Raw genomic sequence first — 19,625 nt, forward strand, 5'->3', positions numbered from 1 at the left:
TAAAATATTGAATAAAAAAAAACTATATTTTAAGATAAAGTTATTCGTGATGGATTGCGTTCGTAAAAGAAAAAGCATAATAAATATTCCTTTACCAATAAACTCGGAGTGCGCGGCCCGTGTGAGAAGAACATCGTCCCTACTAGCGTTGATTCAGGCAGGTTAAGCGCATTATCAGACGCGTATAGAGATGTCGACATCGTATCGAGGAACAAATTATCGATGTTTTTTTTTCCTAGGTCATTAAATCTACAAGACACACGAAAGCTTCCAGATAATTCCATTCAATATTTGTAGCCTTTTCATTAGAAGGTTTATTTTTAGATATTAACATGCCAAAGCAACTGAAAATGACACTTAAAAAAATAAATTTAAAATTTAACATACCTATTTGGAAACAAATAAATTTGCTTGTAAATTATATTATTTGTTTTTTATTATTTAAAAACTCAAAAGTGTTAACCCAGCCTCTCAAGGCCCCACCTTCGCCCGGCTTTTAGTTTTGTATCACCTATTTATCGCGAAGAAGTACTACTTAAAGATTTTTACTAACTTTGCCTTTACAAATCGGAATCCTCATTTAATATCACCTGTACTTATAAATATTCGATATCTAGTTTCTGTAAAGAAATCTCTCTTGCTTCAATAGAAAAGGGATATCTAATACTTTTAAGAAATTTTATACTAGCTAGGATAGCGATCCGGTAAGGATTACTGTAAATGATCTGAATAGTGGTCATATTTTAAAAAATGCAGAAAGGGACTTGTTTTTAATGGATTTGCTTGGCTTTTTCTATTTTTAGCCTTCCAAACAATATGTTTTTTTTTATGATAATAAGGGACGAGCAGGACATCCAGCTGATGGTAATTGATACGCCATGCCCAAAACTTCTGAGCGGCACTACAATTGCGCTCGTCACCTTGAGATATAAGATGTTAAGCCTCATTTGCCCAGTACTATCACTAGCTACGGCGCCCTTCAGACCGAAACACAGTAATGCTTACACATTACTGCTTCACGGCAGAAATAGGCGCCGTAGTGGTACTCATAATCTAGCCGGTAATATGTCGACAGTACATAATATTGTATATTATGCTTACCTATTTAAAAGTCCCTGTCGTTTTTATTTTTGGAATTAATCAGCAAGCACATAACAGGAGCGCTATTACCAACATCCATCCATGAAAAGTGTTTCGGATCCGGAAGTTCGCGATTAGACATTTCGTCTTCCGTTCACCTTATCCCCAACTTAATATACTTTTTATTAATTTTATGTAGTGGCATGTGATCGAAGTCTATAGGCAAAAAACACTAGAGGAAACACAGAAGTGTTGCCGGCCTTTTAGAAATGCAAATTCCGCCTGTATAATGTTGACTTGTGGCATTTCATAATCAAGCGATTTGCGAGGAACTTCTTGTAGTACAGCAACTTTGTGGAATATACGACTTAGGGACTTTTAAGCGTAGAGCATCCGCCCACCTTAAAGGCTGGCAACGCATCACTTCACCCCTGGTCTTGTGCGGCAACGTACCCCTGGTCTTTGGATGTATACCACATAAACTATATCTAATAACTCCTAAGAATGGAAATTAGACATCATATTTACGTTGCAACAAGATTATAACATAAAAATATATTTATACTGTTCATTTTCTGGAAACATAATGTAAGAACGTATCGCCCAACATAATATATTACAAGTCCTTAATATGTCTTATTGACCTTTATCAGGGTTTCGAAAACGTATACTTATCATATACAATTATTAATATGCTCTATCATATGCAAATTTAACACTTAAATTATTAATGGTGCAAATAGCCCTGTGCTGCAGAAAAAATAAGGCAGTTGTTAATTAATAATAATATGAAAATATTGACACACTCTTGTGAGGGACGATCATGAGGTTGTGTTATTTGCAGATGACACGTCACTTTTATTTAAACTTAAGCGACAACAAAACGTTTTCGACGATGTAAACAATGCAATCTCGAAGGTAGTAAAGTGGTTTTATATTAATAATCTTCTACTTAATGAGAATAAAACAAAGTGTATTAGATTTATACTACCAAATGTGAAACAAGTAAAAGCTAATATTATTATTAAAAACGAAGAAATAGCTCTCGTGGACAGTACTGTATTTCTAGGTATAACCCTCGATAATAAGCTTCAGTGGGGCCCTCATATTAATACATTGTCGAAGAAGCTCAGTTCTGCAGCATACGCAGTTAAAAAGATCCGTCTCTATACAGATGTAGCCACAGCTAGACTAGTCTATTTCAGCTACTTTCACAGCATTATGTCTTATGGTATACTGCTGTGGGGAAGTGCTGCAGATATTAACATCATCTTTGTGCTGCAGAAGAGGGCTGTACGTGCAATTTACAATATGGGTCCCAAGGAATCACTCCGTGAAAAATTTAAAGAGATAAGTATAATGACCGTCACTTGTCAATATATTTATGAAAATCTGATGTATGTGCACAGGAATATTAACTTGTTTAAGAAAAATAGCGATTGTCATAAGTTTAATACTAGGAATAAAGATAAGCTTGCTGTTACCACTACCAGGCTCCATAAAGTTGATAAATCATTTAAAGGGCAATGTATACGCTGCTATAACAAACTCCCAAGTGATATGCTTAATCTGACAATAAACAAATTTAAAAATTCAATTAAAGGGAAACTTTATAAAAAAGCTTACTATAAAATATCGGATTACTTAGATGATAAAAATGCTTGGGAATGAACATGCTCTAACTCTGTCTTAATAAAACAAAATATATATTATAATTTTCTAGAGTATAAGTATATGTATTATTTTTACAAACTACATTATGTAGCTCTTATTATTATAAGAAACCTTAAATTGACGATTCAAAATGATCAAATAGGATCTCAATGAATAAAGATATTTTGACTTTGACTTTGACTTTGACTTACACAAATTATCCTGCCCCAAACTAAGCATTACCAGTGGGAGGCACCTTTGCACAGGATGCCGGCTAGATTATGGACACCACAACGGCGCCTATTTCTGTCGTGAAACAGTAATGTGTAAGCATTACTGTTTTCGGTCTGAAGGGCGCCGTAGCTACTGAAATTACTGGGCAAATGAGACTTAACATCTTATTTCTCAAGCTTACGAGCGTAGTTGTAGTGCCGCTCAGAATTATTGGGCTTTCGAGAATCCTGAGCGGCAATGCATTGTAATGGGCAGGGCGTATCAATTACCATCAGTTGAACGTTCTGCTCGTCTCGTTCCTTATTGTCATTAAAAAAGGCATAGCCTGTACTATGGGTATAAGACAACGATATTTTTAATTCAATACATTTACTTAAACATTCATAAATACTTATAAACATCCATGACTCGGAAATAAACATTCATATTCATCATATAAATGATTGCACCTTACCGGGTTCGAGGGACCTTTAGCTCAGTAGGCAAGGTCACTAACCACTGGGATGTAGCGGTCGTCAAATTGCAAATAATTTCCTTATTTGAATGACAAAGCAATAATGTCAGTTACATAATAACTGAACATCTAGCTCTTTTCCATAACCATATTGTTTACATCTTTTCAAAGTTTCCCCGTATCGTGTATAGTTGAAACAATTTTTATCATGCCTGCAGTATTATCAATCTTGCCAAACTTATGCCCTACTTCGAGTAAACATGTCTATTTTCGTTTAGTGTGCGAACGCTGTCTCGAAGAATAATAGCAGAATCGCTTCCTCTGCCAAAGTCAAGCAGGATTATTTACCTGTATCAGATTCTTTGTCTATTTTCGCTTCACAAACTTCGTTTTATTTGCTCACGGTGATTGGTTTATTCTGCCATGACAAATGTAACGGACATATTACTCATATTCGGATAATAGTCTCGGGAAATGTAGGCAATTTCATTTAGCATATTCGCTTACTTTGCAGTGTTCACTTCGTAAAGTCTTCATCTTTTTTTTTTTTTCTAACAGTAAGGGACGAGACGAGCAGAACGTTCAGCTAATGGTAATTGATACTCCCTGCGCATTGTAGTGCCGCTGAAGATTCTTGAAAATCCCAAAAATTCTGATCGGCACTACAATTGCGCTAGTCTCCTTGAGACATAAGATGTTAAGTCTCGTTTGCCCAGTAATTTCAGTTGCTACGGCGCCCTTTAGACCGAAACACAATAATGCTTACACATTACTGTTTCACGGTAGAAATATGCGCCGTTATGGTACACATTATCTAGCCGGCATTATGTGCAAAGGAGCCTTCCTCTGGTTCTGCATTTGTATTCGATAAAACATCACAAACTTTTAACCAGCTAGCAAACAAAGTATAAACTTCAACTTAATATATTTTGGTGAAATATTAGGGCGTAATTATGTTTCATATTATTTATAGAAATATGATATTTTTATATTTTATTGTTATCATACTTAAATCTTACAGGTTATGTACAATGTCTGAATTTACACAAAGCCAGATTAAATTGTATATTTTATCAAATCTCAGTCTCATATCCATGAATAATTGCATAATATTCTGCTACATACGCTTTGCCAAAAACAAAAAAACAAATACCTACCAAGTAAATAGAAAATACAGCGTTAGAACGACAGTAAAACTTTTGTTATAATTAGCTGACCCGACAGACGTTGTTCTGTAGATAATAAAAAAAAAATACTGTTTTATAGGAATTTGCCAATAATATTTCAAAATGCTCCCTGTTGTTATAATGAAATTGTTTCACAGTGGAACTGTCAAACCGTGCGTCACTAAATTCTCTTTTAGAAAATATTTTCAAACAAAACAAATATTGAAAATAAAAATTATGGGTCCCAAATCGAAATAAAAAATATCCTATCTCTCAAGTTGGACCAAACTGCACTTCATGAAGTAATCCCCATTAAAATCCATTCATTAGTTTAGGAGTCCATCGTGGACAAACAGCGTGACACGTAATTTATGTATATTAAGATATAGTACAATGAAAATAAACAATATTTTATTTATATTCAAATCTTGAATTTAATATATGTCTTAAGTATTTAATATATGTATAGACAATAAAATTACTTCTTGAGAGCAAAACTAAATCCTCTTCAGCAAGAAGGAAATTGTTAAAATGGACTAACAACCGAAATGGCAATCGTATAGAACACTAAAGTTACGATACGACACTTCTTTGTATTCAAAGAATTCTTTCTTGCGCTCAAGTTTCGTTCGCAGAGGAAACTTTACGATACAAGAGAATTTTATATAGGACACTATGCTGTAAAACATTGAAAAGAAAAAGGCAAACACGTTTCAGATACTTCGCACAACATTAATAAGAGCATTCTTTTAGTACTTTTGTTTTATGCATTATTGTTCTGGATACATCAATAGAATATTTTCGGAAGTTAATGTAGTAAAAAGTATTACGATATTCAAAAGAATAGTTGAAAAAACGTTTATGTGGTAAAGGTTACTATATCATAAATGAATTTCTTAATGATCCCACAGATTGGGAATAGAGCGACGGCTATTAAATAATATGTTTAATTGTAGAATATGACTTTGTAATCATAATTTTGATGAAAAAAAAGCCAGCTGAGTTTGTTGCGCGCATTCTTCTCAGATCTGAGGCATTCTTTTTGGAATGGGTGGTAGTTTTTGACTCTCAATAAGTGATGTCATATCCTATTTTGAATAAAAATATTTGAATTTGAATTTAGTCTACTTTAACACTGGAATCGGTATGGGTAAAGGGGATCCTGGTTCATTTTGCGTGCAGCGTTGACCAGTCATTCCAACCAGCCCAGCCGTTCCTTCCAGAAGTTCAGCACACTCCTGAAGTGTACGCAGACTTCTCGGAGCATCCTCGTAATTACTAAGATTTATGCCCGTTAGTTGGCCACTCCCACGCACTCCAGGATTACAGGAGTGATCGTTTCATCCTCGGCTAGACAGCCTCTGCATTTAGGACTGTCTTTTACGCAAATTGTGAAAAGGTATGATATACTCGACACGAGTCCATTTTTACACCCCTTTTATTAGCTTCACATGTATGTACGTTTGTTTGTAACCGACTCATTTGGGCGCGATTTTCACCCACTTTAAACGGCTAGATTACGTTCAAACTTCGTAGATTTATAGAGAATCCAAGATATTACATTAATTTGATAAAATTATATTTTATAATTGTCATTCATCGTCTATAAGGCAGGAATTGAAGTTTATTAAATTTCTACTATTATCTTTAACTGATTTATCAAATATAAGGAAATTTTCGAATACCAAAGGATATTTTTTATTTAACAATGTATAATATTTAACAATATATAAAACAAACTAAAACGCAGGAAATATTTTCTATTTTTTAGTTCGGTTTTCTATGAAAAGCGTGTTAATTAGTTTCATTTTAACTATAAGAAACGCAGAGTGATTTTAATAAAAATAGTTATCCAAATTACTTGACGTTTATTGTGCTCCGTAAGAAGACACTTTAACTGAGACGTTTTTTAGATTGAAGATTTTTAGAACAACATACTGTCGCGCTCAAGCAGTATAACATACAATCATCCAAACGTTATGGACACCACTACAAAACTGCAAATTAAGGTTTTTTTCTTGGCAATTTCGTCCTCCAAAATAAAACAATTATGATGGAACTTTGGAAACTTAGAGGGAAGGATATATTCTGTGTCAGACTGTTTCATTTATTCGCTTATTGTTGTCGGATGTCTTTATTTTTATAGAAATTTTATAGACTGCTGAATATCTATATGATCGGACAGCCTGGGACTAGATTGTGATTATTTTATAGCGATAGAAATGACTGTACAATATTGTATATTTTTATTGAAAAGTGCGCAAAAAAAGAATGCTGGGAGAGTTTGTTGCGCCGCTTCTTCTCTCTCAGAGCGCCATTTGTTTCCGAAGCGGTAGTAGTATCTAGTAGTTATTAGAAATGACATCAAAAAGAATTCTAAAGGAATCAATTTTGAGAAAATAAATGCCTTTTAAACAAGCGTACGGGTCACCTGGTTTTAAGATATCACCGCCGCGCCGCCCACATTCTCTTGTAACACTAGAGGAATCACAGGAGCGTTGCCGGCTTTTAAGGAAGGTGTACGCGCTTTTTTGGATGTACCCATGTTGTATCGTCCGGGAAACACCGCACAAGAAAGTTCATTACACATCTTTGTAGTGCGTGGAATAAAGCTCCTTGAAAACCGCACTGTGGAACAACTGCCACACATCCAGATTTCGGATTTCGTATATGATTAAGCCTTTTTACCACTTTTTGAGTATTGCAACACTTATAAAAACAAAAATATAAAAAGAAAACTAAACAGAGAGACACAGATAATGATGCTATTGATATTATTTGAATATAACTTTGATTTAGAGTCAAAACCAACGAGAAAAGGATCGAGAACTTTTGTATGGAAAAGTGGCCACCCATAAAATAGTGAAATATTCGTATGAATCAGACAAAACGTGTATTAATTAAAGGGATCAGTGTGAGTTGGTCTATTGTAATCTACTAATTAGACGAAACACAAAATGGAAATATTACAAACAAAAAAAAATTAAGGAATAATTGAATGAATTATACAATTTCAATGCTCTCCGCGTGCCTTCGTGGGTGAAGAAAATTATCTTATTATAATTAAATGTGGGCATTTCTAAATGTAATCACACGTATACGTCACAATTGCTCATGAAGATCTGGAGCATCTGGAGCAGGTCTCCTCAAATTCGAAAAAATAAAAAAAAATAAAGTAAATTGCTAACCGTAGACGCACACACACAGAAATGCAAAAGCGTCTCGAAAATAATTTACCTGTCATCTATTAAATATTTAAGTATATTAACCTAGGAACATTTACCTCAGGGAGGCTCCTTTGCACAGTATGCCGGCTAGATTAAGGCTATTGTGGTAGCGGCACCTATTGATGCCGTGAAGCTGTAATGTGTAAAACATTACTGTGTTTCGGTCTGAAGGGCGCCGTAGCTAGTGATTTTAATGGACAAAAGAGACTTACCCCCTTATTCATAATAGTCTGCTAACTTAAAGCATTGCTAATTCTCACTCTGTCTTCTTCTATTGACCTAAGTCAGAATGAGAAAAAACACTCCTAAGCGGCTGTTTAAAGTTAGCGGACCATTATGAATAAGGGGGTTAACATCTTATGTCTCAAGGTGACGAGCGCAATTGTAACGCCGCTCAGAATTTTTGGGTTTTTCCAGAATCCTGAGTGGCACTGCCTTGTAATGGGCAAGGCATATCAATTACCACAAAAAAAAACTTCAAATTTAATACTATAAAATCTTAATATGCAGCAAGTGTATTTTAATTTAAGCCGTAGTAGGTGTTTTATGAACTCAGTATTATACATTATGTGGATAATATCATAAGCCAATTTAAAAACAGTTTCAAACTCCATATATAACGTTTCCCCTTCAATTTACATCAAATCTAACATTGAATAAGAAAATATTTCATAATCCGCTCGAAGTCGCGAGTTTTCACACAAAATTAACGCTCAATTCTTAACTGTATGACGTTAGGATTGTAATAAATTTTACTTTGGATCGTTTGGTACGCGAGAATGGAGAAACTCTATTGGAAATAACTGTATTTTGTTACCTACTTGTAACTGAAGTTCCTTCTATTATAAAATCATTTTTGAAGTTCTTTAGGCGCATTATGAAAAAATTATAAGAGTGAAATTTTAAGATGCGCATTACTGTAACACAAAAGTAACAGCTTGAAGTTGGTTCTTTCTTTTTTTTTTGTATAGAATAGGAGGACAAACGAGCGTACGGGTCACCTGTTGTTAGGTGATCACCGCCGCCCACAATCTCTTGCAACACCAGAGGAATCACAGGAGCGTTTACGCGCTTTTTTTTTAAGGTACCCATGTCGTATCGTCCCGGAAACACCGCACAAGGAAGCTCATTCCACAGCTTCGTAGTACGAGGAAGAAAGCTCCTTGAAAACCGCACTGTGGAGGACCGCCACACATCCAGATGGTGGGGATGATATCCTAACTTGTGGCGTGTCGTGCGAAGGTGGAATTCCCTATTAATTATATACCCCATGGAAACACATGGCAAATTTAAAAAAAAAAGTATTTAAACAAAGAAGAGTTATCTCCTGCGTTTAATCAAAGTGTTTTTTTGTCTTTAACTATTAATTTAATAATGAAATTTAAAATAGGTCTCCTGTTTATAAAGTAATAACGAGACATGAAGGTAAATTTAAATGATTACCCATCATACCGAACCAATAAAATCAAAAAGCCATACATGGCTGTGTGATATCTAAAATTAGAATCCATTACAGGCTTAAATAAATCATTCTATTTATTTTTATTATTAGGTATGTGGTTATTAGTTGTATTCATTCGGCGGCAGGAATCAGGTTAAACAGCTCTTCGGAACACTCCACGTGATAAATGCGGTAGAAGACACACAATGAAGCGACGTCTCTACGCAACGCCAAGTGATCCAGCCGTTCACAGAGTACTGGATCCCCGACAATTCGAGCTGCTCTGCGTTGCACGCGGTCGAATGGATCGAGCTGATACTGGGGTGCGCCAGACCAGAGATGACAGCAATACTCCATGTTTGGCCGGACCTGCGCTTTGTACAGCGCTAGAATGTGGGCCGGCTTGAAATATTGCCGTGCTCTATTAATGACGCCCAGTTTCTTTGAAGCCAATTTGGCTTTGCCCTCCAGATGGTCACGAAATTGGCAATCGCTCGAGATTTCGAGACCCAGTATTCCGATACTAGGCGAGGCTTTTAGGGAGGTGTTGTCGAAGAGCGGTGATACGACAAATGGCGTTTTTTTTAGTGGTAAACGCGCAAACTTCAGTCTTCTGGGGGTTAAATTGGACAAGGTTCAATTTACCCCATTCCACGACCTTCTCGAGAGAGGACTCGATAGAAGTTTTAAAATTTTCTGACGTTTGCGTCATTCGTTATTTTTTTTTGGTTTCTTCGTCCATTATTTGGACAGGCAAAGGGTTCAAGCCCATACAGCCGTATTCATTATTAAATAATTAATTGTCAAAGCCATCTTTGCAAGATTTCTACAAAATTGTTCTTTCTAAAAACGTAGGAGTAAATCAATAATTTTAAAGATTTTTGCTTCGTTAGGCCAAAGCACGCACACGCACACTTTTGTATAATTTAACTCCCTCTCATATGACATAGTTCAATTTTAACCCGTTTATTATTTAAACAAATTAAATTTATAACCCCAAAATTTATGAACGATGCGGGACTCGAACCCGTGACTTCTCGGGTTCCGTCCATCTGTCTATATTTATTGATACGTGTTTTTCTTCTTTAGAATTGATTCACTTATTTGGCGATGTTCAACCAATTTTCGTTCTAAATCAACAAACACCAGAGGAATCACAGGAGCGCTGCCAGTCTTTTCTTGACGTCTTCTTTCTGACGACAGTTTTATAAACCTACATTCAAAAGTAACCTAAAATTCGAACTTTTCTATAATTGTTAATGCCGTGGCCTAATGAGAAAATAAATTATTCATAAAATTATGAAAACGTGTCTTTTTACGATACCCGCTAATTTTTCAGCGTGAACTTAGATTTCGTGTTTTACTATTATTATGTACAAATCCTTCGTTAATATTACTATTACAAATACACATTTCAATAACTTCATTAATCTTTAATCTACAATATAAGCAATCCTTAAGCCTCTCCCTTGACTGTCAATCTGATCTCGTTGTATAATATTGAGGATTGACAATTCTTAAAATGGTGATAGATTGGCACTTCTTATGACAAACGCAGTTTTTGCAAAAATACTTTAAACTTTAATAATGCCAAATAGAATCTTATTTATTCCCCTACTCGGGTGTATCTAGGCCCTCGGATTCGCCTAGCGCCTACAAATTATACTCTCGTTGGAATCGGTAACATTTTCCCTCCATGAACAATGTACGACAACTGTTTATAATGGTCTCTAATCGGAAAATCTTCCATTCTATAGCGACCTACTCTGTCACCAACACCAGTTTAACAAAGTATTGTAATTAAAGGCAATAATAGTATTTATCGCTGGTAATAATACGGTTGAATTCACCTCGTCGGGATTGAGACTTGAGTCCAGCGGGTGTTTCCTGCTATTATTGAACATATGGTGGAGGTCAGGACGGGCTAACGTATACATCTGTCATTTGCAATGGTTGCCTGACTCAAACAGATGCAGTACTTAGTGGATGGCGATCGTTCACTTTAATAGTCCGAGTCCCTAAAGTATATGCTAGACTTATTTTTAATTAAATATCGTTCAGTTTGATATTAGTCCCTAATTGGTGTAGGACACAAGACATTCCATACCATAGAATATTAGACTTGAATAAATCAAATTATTGATCAATTCAAATCGTTAATTTCTAAGGTCACAACTTAATTTTTAACTGATATTGAATAGTGTGGCGATGAGCTTTTCACCTTTATTGATTATATATTTTTTTTATGAAAATAAGAGACGAGACGAGCAGGACGTGCCCTAACCATTACAATGCAGTGCCGCTCATGATTCTTGAAAAACCCAAAAATTCTGAGCGGCACTCCAATTGCGCTCGTCACCTTGAGACATAAGATGTTAAGTCTCATTCCCCCAGTAATTTCACTAGCTACGGCGCCCTTCAGACCGAAACACAATAATGTTTACACATTCTTACTTCACGGCAGAAATAGGCGCCGTTGTTGTACCCATAATCTAGCCGGCTTCCCATTCAAAGGAGCCTCCCACTGGTAGTATCTTCTCCACTTGTAGGTATAAATCTTATTTTGGCCATTTTTGATAAGAATGGACGAAATGAAGTTATAACTAATAGGAACTGGGTGGAAGTTATCCCAGGAGTACTAAGATAAGACATTATACTATACTATTTGGGTTACGGGTCACCTATGACCGAGTGATGTGATCACTTAAAACCAGGTGACCCGTACGCTCGTTTGTCCTCCTATTCCATAAAAAAAAAGAAGCCACAACCTGAATGTTGAACATGAAATATCATGACTTATGAACGATACGTCACTTGAATGGCTGGCCCAGTGGAAGAGCGCTTGTACGGAACGCGACAGATCGCGGGTTCGAGTCAGCATCGTTCATTAATTTTGTTTGAAATTTAATTTTCGTAATTAAACCCAGAAGATCAGTTATCACTTAAAATATAACAAATTGTTTAAATTTACAAGAGCGACATCTCAAGTCAATTTCCTAATATGCAAATATTGGGGTTGAGCAGGTTATCAACTGTAAAGTAGATCCTGTAGATGAAGCGACAACTTGAGAGTTGAACAAGACATATCAAGATTTATGAACGATACATCACTCGAACGATTGGCTCAGTGGAAGAGCGCTCGCACGGAACACGAAAGGTCGCGAGTTCGAGTCCCGCATCGTTCATAAATTTTGCTATCAAATTTAATCTGTGTAACTATTAATCCTAGAAGTGAGGGTTATCATTTAAAAAAAAATAACAAATTGTTTGGAATTAATTTTGTGACTGTTTTATTTCAATCGCTTTATAATTAAAATAGTACAAAAATAATTTCAATTATTGTTCTGCAGACAACGCAGATATAGTTGCAGTTAAAGCGAGTTAATCTTGTGTTATATTATTATATGTTAAATAACTTTGGCAAATACAAAATGATACAGATTTAATAAACGATCCATCAATGTGATATTAAAATACCACAGGATTTTCTCCCAATAGATAAACATCGTAAACCTTTTTATACGCAATAACTTCGAGATATTTTCTTCTCTTTTAACATAATTCTGTAGCAGAGTGGCCTTTGATGTTAAAGCCTCAATCATTATGGTAAATATGAGTTAGAGAATTTTTTCATTCTTATTAAAACTCCAAATTCTTATGACGATATTAATCTATACTAAATAGGGGTTTATATTTCAATTTTTGATTTATAAGAAAATACAATTTAAAGCAAATTACGATTACTCGTTTCAGTATTTCAAATACTTATAACTATGAATACAACTAATAACCACATACCTAATAATAAAAATAAATAGAATGATTTATTTAAGCCTGTAATGGATTCTAATTTTAGATATCACACAGCCATGTATGGCTTTTTGATTTTATTGGTTTGGTATGATGGGTAATCATTTAAATTTACCTTCATGTCTCGTTATTACTTTATAAACAGGAGACCTATTTTAAATTTCATTATTAAATTAATAGTTAAAGACACAAAACACTTTGATTAAACGCAGGAGATAACTCTTCTTTGTTTAAATACTTTTTTTTTTAAATTTGCCATGTGTTTCCATGGGGCATATAATTAATAGGGAATTCCAGCTTCGCACGACACGCCACAAGTTAGGATATCATCCCCACCATCTGGATGTGTGGCGGTCCTCCACAGTGCGGTTTTCAAGGAGCTTTCTTCCTCCTACTACGAAGCTGTGGAATGAGCTTCCTTGTGCGATGTTTCCGGGACAATACGACATGGGTACCTTCGAAAAAAGCGCGTACACCTTCCTTAAAGGCCGGCAACGCTCTTGTGATTCCTCTGGTGTTGCAAGAGAATGTGGGCGGCGGTGATCGCTTAACACCAGGTGACCCGCACGCTCGTTTGTCCTCCTATTACATAAAAAATTAAAAGTCCCAGGCACATGCATATACCGTAAAATGAAAAAATTACCTATTCCCATTTCTATACGTAGGTAGTTAATAATATTATGTACGGAACCCTCGATGGGCGAAGAGTCCAACTCTTTTTAAGCCTCACTTGATAATACGAATAAACACACCAAATTTACATCATAACTATTGTGTTTTCGATTAAGCTTAGGTATATAATACAAATTCTAGTCTTATAATATATCATTCACATTATATAGACGTAGAAATTTTGTCTACAATAATTGTGGAATTAGCTTTCAAGCTTTTTTAACAGTGGGAGGCACCTTTGCACAGAATGCCGGCTAGATTATGGGTGCCACACCAGCGCCTTTTTCTGCCGTGAACCGGTAATGTGTAAGCATTATTGTGTTTTTGTCTGAAGAGCGCCGTATGTAGTGAAAGTACTGGTCAAATGAGATTTAACAACTTATGTCTCAAGGTGAGCAGGGCGTATCAATTACCATCTCATCCCTTATAGTCATAAAAAAACACCTCGTCATTTCACATACACAGCGTAATATTTTTTGCACTAAATTTCTAACTACCCTCGTATCGTCGTAAACTTCACATTTTTAATGAGCAAACAACTCCACACGTAACGTAATAAGCGTAAACATGTACACAGGCACGTCATAAAATTTACCATAACCTGTCCCGCTGATAAAATGCTTCATTGTCTGAATACTTGGTCGTAAACACGCAAGATCCTCAAATTGGAAACACGGAATGAGAAACGTCGAATCGAAATGTGTTGCCCATAAAATATGTTGCAATAATGTCATTAGTGTTCCAACTATTCGCTGACTCTCACGTTATGATCGTTATAAGTTCACTTAAATTATGAATTGGTCTCCGCTGCGCTCTAACTAGATATCGCACTACCTAAGAACAATAGCTTTTTCATTAGGGCAACTATTAGGTGCTTGTGTGCATTTCAACTTTTTTTTTAATGATAATAAGGGACGAGATGAGCAGGACGTTTAGCTGATAATAACTGATACGCCCTGTCAATGAAAACAGTGCCGCTCAGGATTCTTCAAAAAATTCAAAATTCTGAGCGGCACTACGACTGCGCTCGTCACCTTGAGCCATAAGATGTTAAGTCTCATTTGCACAGCAATTTCACTAGCTACGGTGCAGAACGTACTGCTCGTCTCTTACCTAATTTTCATAAAATAAAATACAGGACGTCATCAAAATTTGTCAAAACCATACCGATAATTATTATTATATTGAGATACTAGCTGACCCAGCAAACGTTGTATTGCCGATATTGAAATCGCGATACAAAAGTAACTGTTGATCGTAGATGGGTGAAAATATGAAGTTGTATGTATTTTTTAATGCTGACTCATAATCGAACAAATTTAAAAAAAAATGTTAATAAAATTTGGCGTGGACCACCCTTAACATTTAGGGGGATGAAAAATAGATGTTGTCCGATTCTCAGACCTACCCAATATGCACTCAAAATTTCATGAGAATCGGTCAAGCCTTTTCGAAGCAGTTTAACTACAAACACTGCGACATGAGAATTTTATATATTATTAGATATAACATCAGGCTTATTATAGCTCTGTCATTCTTAAAAAAATCTATTTTAAAACAATCACACCAATTTGGCAATTTAAAGATTAACCCTAATCCCATAAGTCTTAATAGAAGGATTGTCAGTCAAACCACTTTTATTTTCAAAATTTCCAATTTTTGTAAATTTACTTCAATGTATTGAATAATTGGTGACATTTGTAAGGGGTGTCAATATAATACTCAAATTATTTATTATTAGTCGTTTATGTGGATTGGGTATGCATCTACTGTTCTTATAAACTGTTCTCTGGTCTTTTTTCAATGATTTTAAATTTTAAGTCAAATAGTGTGAGTATTTTTGCTGATTCACAGTTTTCTTTCATAATATTTTATGAATGATATAGCTGTAGGTACTACGCAAATCGAATACTTCCTCTTTTTTTACGCCACTTCCTCTTTTTAAAGCTTATATCAACTTTTTCCGATGTGTTAGTAAATGTTAAAATGTATAAAATAACTTTTTAAATTAATGGGTGTTATTTTATGTCCAAAACGAATGAAGAGATTTTGATTTGATTTATCTACGCGGCTACATTGGCTACGATTTTAGGTTATGTCTATATAAATTAATTTAATCTTAAGTTTTCATTAATATTTTTGAAGTAGTCGTAAATAGTTTTATTAACAGTTAACATAAATACAATTTTAGATCAATATTGAATAAAGCAATTTTGATTTGATTTCATTTAGCTACGCGTCTACAATTTTGCTACGAACGTAGGCAACGTTTATAAAATTTAAAAATCCTTCTCGTGTAGCATTCAAATCCTATTAACTTAAGTATCCCTTAAATACGAATGATAATCGTAAGACACCGAGAAAACTTTGCCCTACTTAGAGTCGTAAACGAAAACATAAAGTTTTCTTTATGGCTTTCTCGAGTGGTGTAATATTGGTTTGTTTATTACATAATTTATTATAATAAAATATTAGTTGAGACATAATAAAATTGAAAATATTGTTGTTGATAGTATGTAAAATCAGTGTAATCAGTGTAAAAAATATATCCTGTTATGTAGTAATAAATATTATTGTATCGTAAGCAGCAGGCGCTAAAATTACCTTTGGATAACAATCCTTTGTTCGCATCATTAGACTTAACATCTTTTGTCAGCACTAATGAATCTCCGATATTTATTTACTTAAACACATTTAACATGAATGCCAGTTTTTTAAATGTTCAATAACACAGCGCGGGAAATGACATTCGAATTGTGAAATTACACCGGCTTAATAACGCGGTCAATACGACGTGCCGCGCGTGTAACACATCGAACTACAGGGTCCATACCCGACCAGCCGATGAGGCCCGTACCCAACGACTGACGTTGGTATACACGACCCATCTGCATTTAAGAAGCCGCTATCGTTATGCGACTAATCGATTGGTCGGAGCGAGTAGAACTGACTACTGTCCCTCTCCCCTATTCTCTTTCTCAACCCGCGCATGCGCATTGGAATGCACAGTTTAAAAAGTGCCAGAAAGTAAATAAATCCTAATGAACAGTTTATTAAGACATAACAACTGTCAAAATAGATTATTTCTATTTAAGTACTAAAAAATTGCGACATATACAATAATTTTTATATAAGAAAAGTTGTTCAATTTCTTCGGTTTAGTAGGAGATTAGTTTACTTGTTGCACGTTGCTTTGTAGGAGCGATGAAAATCACACATAGCGTGTTACAAACACGTCATTCCTTATAACGCTACTTAGTCCATAATTATTATTGTAATGACTGCCAGCCATCAAAATATAGTTACGTGGGAAAGGTAAGGTCACGACTTGAATATCGGCCCCACTTTGTTTATGTAAATCTACTTTTCTTTACATCATTTTTGATTAATTACTTTCTTTTGTACTTTTTATCTTATATCTGTTAGCAAGCAACACTCAATTGAAGGAGGCTGGATTTGACACTTGGTGTTTTTTTAGGATGCGTACTTCCAACGGAAAAAAAATGAAGCATCATTTTGTTGTCAGTAAGTCTGTCTGTCAAGATCCTTCTTAGTGTCACTACACTTTTCAAATTTAAAACATTTTGTTATTTGTAAAGGGTGAATATAAGAAGTGAGGAATATTACCTTCACTTCTGAAATTAATAATTATACAAATTAAATTTCCTATTATGCAATTATTGGGGTTGAGAAGGTTATCAACTGTAAAGTAAATCTTGTAGATGGAGCCACAACCTGTGAGTTGAACAAGACATGCCAAAATTTTTGTCCCATGCGTACTCTAACGGTTGGCTCAGTTGGAAAGAGCGCTCGTACGGAACCCGAGAGGTCGCGGGTTCGAATCCCGCATCGTTCATAAATTTTGGATACAAATTTAATTTGTATGTGTTTTAAGTTACAAAGAAATGGGTATTTGCATGTAGCTTAACGACTAGCAACGCTTCTGTGATTCTACTCTAGTTTTATGAAAGTATGGATGGACCATCAAGTGACCCGAACCTTAAACACCTCAAAAAGAGTCTACGAAAGAAATTTGCAATCCATAATTCCCATCCCTTGCAATTTTGAACTTACCTTTGAATTTGGATCTAATAAATTATATCAGCTTTCATTCCTTTTTTTATTAAAATAAGGGTTGAGACGACAAGGGCGTTCAGCTGAGGGTAATTGATCATTACAATGCAGTGCCGCTCAAGATTCTTGAAAAAAAATTGTGCTCGTCACCTTGAGACGTAAGTAATTTCACTAGCTACGGCGCTCTTCAGACCGAAACACAGTAATATTTACACATTACTGCGCCGTTGTGATACCGATAATGTAGCCGGCATCCTGTGCAAAGGAGCCTGCCACTGGTGAACTCACAGGTTCACTCCTTTATAATATTGACACACATTAAAACTGGCGAGTATAAGAAAGAAGCACTGTATTGGGGTTCTTTACCCTACTCACTCAGCCCAAAATTTCTGAAATATATTAAAGCTTCTTTGAGATTAAAGACTTTCAAAGTATATCAAATTATATAGAAGATAATATGGCATGGTTTTTGACTTGTTCTGCGCAGGCCACCTAAATTGTATAGTATTAATTAGAAGGCTAAGCAATTTTATTATTGTATGATTTTAAAGATGAGCTGAGAGTTTCTTATTAGTTCTTCTCCCCGTGTTAAGACCCCTCTACAAACTGATGGAGATTCCTGACATTTACCAAGTGTTGATACAATATATAACATAACTCACTGGCCAAATCGCAGAACATTGATTTATTCATTCCGCTTGCTCAATATAAAAAGAAAATATTTAATTTACACACGTGACTTGGAAACCTTGTTTTCATATTTCATTTTTATTTTAAATTATATATTACAATATTTATAGACTCTAGTTTTTAAATTGTTACAAAAAACAACAAAATTATGAATGCTGTGGTAGCTTGTAAGTGACTTAACTCTTATCCATATTATTATTATATTTTAAGTTTAAGCATGTAAATAGTGTAATTTGTTAGTTGCCCAAATAAACAAATCAATATGTGATGTTATTGTCATCCCTATGGTAAATAAATATATGTTTATTCTATTCTGTTGGATAGGTCTTAATAATGCCAGCCTACCTTCCTTTTACCCAACATTTTCTGGAGAAGAATTGTTATGTCACAAAATACAGATTAATTCAAATATAATAAATTTTTAAAACAAATTATAGACTCATTGTTTACACAAATTATTCAGCCCCAAACTAGGCATAGCCTATATGCTTTGGATACAAGACAGCGATATATTTAATACAATAAACTTATAATTAAAAACATCCATATCTCTAAAACAAACATCCATATTCATCACATTTTTAATGTTTGCACCTACCAGAATTCAAACCTGAGCTGAGCAGAGTCACTAACCACTGGGCATATGGGTAGTCATTAACTTATATAAACAGTATTTAAAATTTTAAGTGTATTTAGTCAGAATAACGCGCGGTGATAACCTATATAATATATATAATGAAAATGGTCATTTTTTGAGGCTCTTTCACGCCTAAACCACTGATCGTATCGTCATGAAACTACAACTCCATGCGAAATTTATCCTAGAAGGTTTATGGCTACTTATTTTCCGACCTTCCTTCATTAAAATATTTCCTTTTAAAATTCGCCCAGCGAAGCTAGCGGGAGTCTATGTATAATATATAATTATGTACACTATATCTTAATATATATAAATCTCGTGTCACAATGTTTGTCCTCAATGGACTCCTAAACTAATGAACGGATTTTAATGGGGATTACTTCATGGAGTGCAGTTTCGTCCAACTTGAGAGATAGGATAGTTTTTATTTCGATTTGGGACCCAAAATTATTTTTATTTTCAATATTTGTTTTGTATGGACATA

General features: G+C 34.8%; 1 protein-coding gene across 1 annotated transcript in view; it reads right to left on the minus strand.

Moving 5' to 3' along the window:
• The window catches only part of LOC126965361 (protein O-mannosyl-transferase TMTC2-like), a 190,808-nt gene extending 174,150 nt beyond the window's left edge, over window positions 1-16,658 (minus strand). Inside the window, exon 1 of the mRNA XM_050808904.1 lies at window positions 16,342-16,658. The gene's annotated coding sequence lies outside the window, so the exon portion shown is untranslated. The remainder of the gene's footprint in view (window positions 1-16,341) is intronic.
• Window positions 16,659-19,625: the final 2,967 nt, after the last annotated feature.

Source organism: Leptidea sinapis, chromosome 7 (genome assembly GCF_905404315.1).
Source record: "Leptidea sinapis chromosome 7, ilLepSina1.1, whole genome shotgun sequence".
NCBI classification, from domain to species: Eukaryota; Metazoa; Arthropoda; class Insecta; order Lepidoptera; family Pieridae; genus Leptidea; species Leptidea sinapis.